This window comes from Mandrillus leucophaeus, unplaced genomic scaffold (assembly GCF_000951045.1).
Source record: "Mandrillus leucophaeus isolate KB7577 unplaced genomic scaffold, Mleu.le_1.0 Scaffold468, whole genome shotgun sequence".
Lineage (NCBI taxonomy): Eukaryota > Metazoa > Chordata > Mammalia > Primates > Cercopithecidae > Mandrillus > Mandrillus leucophaeus.
In genome coordinates this window covers 992,840-998,925 of record NW_012105009.1, presented here as the reverse complement: position 1 = coordinate 998,925, position 6,086 = coordinate 992,840, and positions in this window count along the sequence as shown.

Here is a 6,086-nt window from a genome sequence, read left to right as displayed (position 1 = left end):
TACTAGCACTTGAAATAAAAGATCTGTGTAACAAGTAGTATGAATTTAATGGAAGATACACAGAAGAGTCCCAGTTAAATCAAAATAAATAATAAGACACAGATGAAAGAGAAAGTATGGATGGAAGTTTTTATCTACAAACATCATCACTGAATGATAGCAAAATCCATGTGAGAGGGCTTAACTAATCATTCCTTGGTGGAATGGCAGACTAGTCACTTGCAAACCAGTAACAGCAATGATTTACAAGGCATCTCTAAATATTAGGACTTCTTTAGTCTACCAAACAAGCTTTAAGATTGAATTCTTATCTAGCATCATTTCAGACCACAATATTATGAAACTAGAAATCAGTAACAGAATGAGTGTTGGAAAATTTACAAATATATAGATATTAACCACATACTCCTAAACAACCAATGGGTTGAAGAAGAAATCAAAATGGAAACTAAAAATATATTGAGACAAACAGTAATAGAAACACACCACACCAAAAACTGGAATGCAGCAAAAGCAGTTCTAAAAGGGGAATCTATAACAATAATGCTTACATTAAAAAAGAAAAAAATGCCAAATAAGTAGTCTAACCATATGCTTCAAAGAACTACAAAAAAAGGAACAAACCAAACCCCAAATTAGCAGAAAGAAAGAAATAATAAAAATCAGAACAAAAATAAATTCAAAAGAGAACAAAACCAACACAGAAAAATATCACTAAAACTGAGTTGTTTTTTATTAATTAAAGAAAATTGACTATTCTTAGCTAGTTTATCTAAAAAAGAGAGAAGACCCAAGTAAACAAAATCAAAAAGGAAAGTGAAAAAATACAAGAAATACCTCAGAAATAAAAAGAATCATAAGGGACTCTTTTGAAAAAGTATATGCCAACAAATTTAAAAACTGAGAGGAAATGGATAAATTTCTACAAAAAAAGAAAAAAAAATCAGGATTGAACCAGAAAGAAGTAGAAAGTCTGCAAAGACAAGGAATAAGTAATGAGATTGAAAAAGTAATCAAAACCTCTCAACAGATAAAAGCCCAGAATCAGATGGCTTCATAGCTGAATTCTACTAAACATTCAAAGAAGATTTAATACTAATACATTTTAAACTCTTCCAGAAATTAGAAGTAGGAGGAATACTTTCAAACACATTTTATAAGGCCAGCTCACTTGGTACCTAAGTGATGCAGCCAAAGACAACACAAGAAAAAAAAAAATACTACCGACCAATTTCACTGATAACCATTGATGCAGAAATGCTTAATAAAATATTAACTAGATGAGTCAAACCACATATAAAAATATTATACATCATGAGTAAGTGGAATTTATCTTGGGAATGCAAGGCTAGTTCAATAAATTGAAATTAATCAATGTGATATGTCACATTGACAGAATGAAAGATAAAAATCAAATGATCATCTCAATTGGTGCAGAAGAAAGAATTTGACAAATTCTAACATCCTCTCTTAATAAAAACTCTGAAGAGTTTAAATACAGAAGAAAAGTTTCTCAACATAACATTTATATCCAATTGGGAAAAACTCACAACTAGCATTATATCCAATTGGGAAAAATTGAAAGCTTTTCCAAGAAAATTTGGTAGAAGCAATCACACCCATTCTTGCCACTTCTATTCATCATAATAGTAGCAAGAGCAATCAGAAAAGAAAGCAAAATAAAAGGCATCGAAATCAGAATGGAAGAAGTAAAATTATCTGTATTTGCAGATGACATAATCCTATATGTAAAAAAAAAAACTGTCAAAGATTTCACACAAAATAACTTTAGAGATAATAAATGAATTCAGTAAAGTTGCAGGATAAAAAATCAACATTCATAATTGGTGGCATTTTTCTACCATAAATAATGACCTGCCAAAAAACAAGGAACAATTTCTTTCACAAAATCATACTCACCAAGATAAAATACTTAGGAATAAATTTAACCAAGGAGTTGAAAAATCTATACACTGAAAACTATAAAACATTGATGAAATACATTCAAAACTATAAAAATAAGTGGAAAGATGACCCATGTTTATGAGTTGGAAAAATAATATTGTAAAAGTAATATACTACTTAAAGCAATATATGGATTTAAAGCAATCCTTTTCAAAATACCAATGACATTCTTCCCCAAAATAGAAAAAATTCCTGATATTTTTATGAAAACATGAAAGACCCTAAACAGTCAAAACGATCATGTGAAAGAAAAGCAAAGTTGGAGGCATAACACTTCTTAATTTAAAATTAAATTACAAAGTTATAGTAATCAAAATAGTCTAGTACTGGCATAAAAACAGATGCATAGATGAGTGGAACAAAATAGAGAGACCAGAATTAAATCTAAACATACATAATCAACTTATAATCAATACAATTTTTGGCAAGGGCGCCAAGAGGACCCAATGGAAAAAGGTCAATCTCTTCAAGAAATGATGTTGAGAAGACTTGATTTCTACATGCAAAATAATAAAACTAGACCCTTATCTTACACCATACACAAAAATTAACTCAAAATTGATAAAAGACCTGAATGTAAGACCAGAAGCCATAAAACTCTTAAAGGAAAACACAGGAGGAAAGCTCCTCAACATTTGGCCTTGGCAATGATTTTTTGGATATAAACCCAAAAGCTTAGACCACAATAGCAGAAATAAATAAATGAGACCACATCAAACTAAAACCTTCTGCAGAACAAAGGAAACAATCAACAAAATGAAATGGCAGCCTACCGATTGGAAAAAAAAAAAAAAATTATAAGCCTTTTATCAGAGAAGGGATTAATATCTAAAATTTATAAAGAAGTGATACAGCTTAATAGTAGAAAAACAAATAATTCATTAAAAAATGGGCAAAAGACCTGAATAGAAATGTCTCCAATGAAGGCATAAAAGACACCCACAGATACATGCCAAAGGTGCTCAAAATCATTAATCATCAGGGAAATGCAAATCAAACAATTTTGAGATTTATTTCTTCACACCCATTAGGAAGGTTATTTTCAAAAAAAACATTAAAAATAGCAAATGTTGGAGAGAGTTTGGAAAGAGAGGAATTTCTGTACATTGTTGGTGGGAATGTAGTTAGAATAGCCTTTATGAAAAACATTATGAGGGTTTCTAAAGAAATGAAAAGGATAACTGCCATAAGACCCAGCAATCCCTTTCTTGGACATATACACAAAAGAAATGAGACTACCACCTGAGAAAGTTATTAGTGTTCTAGTGTTTATTTTAGCATTACTCACAATACACATGATATGAAAACAACCCTAAGTGTTGATGGACAAACAGAAAAAAAAAAAAACAAAAACCTGAGACAGTGAGAGATACACACAAACACACACAGGCACACACACACACACACACATGCATAATGTGAAATACTATTTATTTCTAATAGGGAATGAGATCTTACCATTTGCTACAAAATAGATGAGCCTGGAGAACATTATGCTAAGTGAAATATGCTAGACACACAGAAATATATTGCATAATCTCATATATATGTGGAATTCTAAACAAAAATTAAATATACATAGATAGAGTACAAAACAGTCATTCCCAAGGATGGCAAGAGGGGAGGTGGTTGTGGTAAGGAAATAGGGAGATTAGGTTAGAGGATACCAAGTAGCAGAGGATACTAAGTAGCAGATATGTTGTATGAACAAATACAGAGATCTGATGTCCAACATAAGGACTATAGAAAATAAAATTGTACTATCATAGGTATTCATGCTAAATAGGTAGATTTCAGCTGCTCTTGCTACAAAGACCAAGAAAAATGGTAACTATTTGAGATATTGGATATGTCAACTTGTTCCGTGATAGTAACTTGCTTTTAGTATCTCTATATATCCCATTACATTGTGTTGTATACCTGAACTATACAAAATAAATGTTATGTGTGTTCTGACTGTTTTCTTGGCCAGACATTCTTCCATCTTTCTTGCTCTCCTCGGACTTCCCTTTTCCCTGAAACACAATATTGAAACTAGGCTAATTAATAACCCTAAAATGGTCTGTAAATGTCCAAGTGACAGGAAGAATCACAAGTCTTTCACTTTAACTCAAAAGCTAGAAAGTATTAAGCTTTGTGGAAAAGGCTTGTTGAAATCTGAGACAGACCAAAAGTTAGGATCTTGTACCAAACAGTTTCTCAAGTTGTGAATGCAAAGGAAATGTTTTTGTGAAAATTAAGTGAGCTACTCCAGTGAATACATAAATAATAAGAAAGCAAAACAACCTTACTGCAGACATAACAAACATTTTAGTGGTCTAGATAGAAGATCAAATCAGCCACCACATTACCTTAAGCCAAAGCGTAATCCAGAGCAGAGTCCTAACTCTCTTTAATTCCATAAAGACTGAAGAATGTGAAGAAGCTTCAGGATAAAAAACAAACAACAACAACAACAAACAAACTAGAAGAAGTTGTTTCAAGAGGCTCAAGAAAAGAAGCCATCTCCATAATGAAAGTACAAGGTGAAGCAGCAAGTGCTGATATAGACACTGCAACAAGTTATCCACAAGATAGAGCTAAGAAAATTTATGAGAGTGCATGTTCTTAAAAAAAAATTAATGTAGACAAAACAGCCTTATATTGGAAGATGGACACCATCTAGAACTTTTATAGCCAGAGAGGAGAAATCAATGGTTGGCTTCAAAGCTTCAAAAGACAGGCTGACTCTCTTGTTAGGGGCAATTGCAGCTCCAAAACTTTGGGCAATTCCAAAAATCCTAGGTCCCTGAAGAATTATGCCAAATCTACTCTGCCTGTGCTCTATAAAAGAAATACCAAAGCCTGGAGACAGCACAACTCTTCACAGCATGGTTTGCTGAGTACTTTAAGTTCACTGTTGAGACCTACTGCTCAGAAAAATATATACATATACATATATTTTTCCAAAATATTACTGCTCATTCACAATGCATCTGGTTACCCATGAGTTCTGATGGATATGCACATGGAGCTTCTTGTTGTTTTCATGCTTGCTAACAGAACTTTCATTCTGCTGTCCATGGACCAAGGAGTAATTTAGACTTTCAAGCCCTATCATTGAAGAAATGCATTTTGTAACATTGTAACTGCCATAGATAGTGATTCTTTTGAAGAACCTGTACAAAGTAAATTGAAAACTTTCTGGAAAGGATTCATTATTTTAGATGCCATTGAGAACATTCATGATTCATGGAAGGAGATCAAAATAGCATTATTAATAGGAGTTTGGAAGAAGTTGATTCCAACTCTCCAGGATTACTTTGAGGTGTTCAAGACCAGTTGAGGAAGTAATTGCAGATGTGCTGGAACCAGCAAGAGAACTAGAATTAGAAGTTGAGCCTGAGATGTGGTTGAATTGCTTCAATCTCATGATAAGATTTGAATTAATGAGAAGTTGCTTCTTATGGATGAGTCAAGAAAGTGGCTTCTTAAGATAGAATCTACACCTGGTGAAGATACTGTGAACATTGTTGAAATGACAACAAAGGATTTAGAATATCACATAAACTTAGGTGATAAAACAGTGGCAGGGTTTGATAGCATTGACTGTAATTTTGAAAGATGTGCCTAAAATGCTATAACAGCATCTTGTGCTACAGGTGAATATTTTATGAAAGAAAGAGTCCATCAATGTGGCAAACTTCTTTTTTTATTGTCTTATTTTAAGCAATTGTTATAGATAACTCAGCCTTCAGCAACCACCATCCTGATCAGTCAGCAACCATGAACATCCAGACAAGACCCTCTGCCCTCAATAGATTACAACTCACCGAAGCCTCAGATGATCATTGGCATTTTTAGACATAATGCAATTGTGCTATTGTGCACTTAATAAAGTACAGTGTAAACATAAGGTTTTATTTATTTATTTATTTATTTATTTATTTATTTATTTATCTTTTAATTTTTTTTTGAGATGGAGTCTTGCTCTGTCACCCAGGCTGGAGTGCAGTGGTACAATCTCGGCTCACTGCAAGCTCCACCTCCCAGGTTCATGCCATTCTCCTGCATCACCCTCCCGAATATCTGGGACTACAGGCGCCCGCCACCACGCCTGGCTAATTTTTTGTATTTTTAGT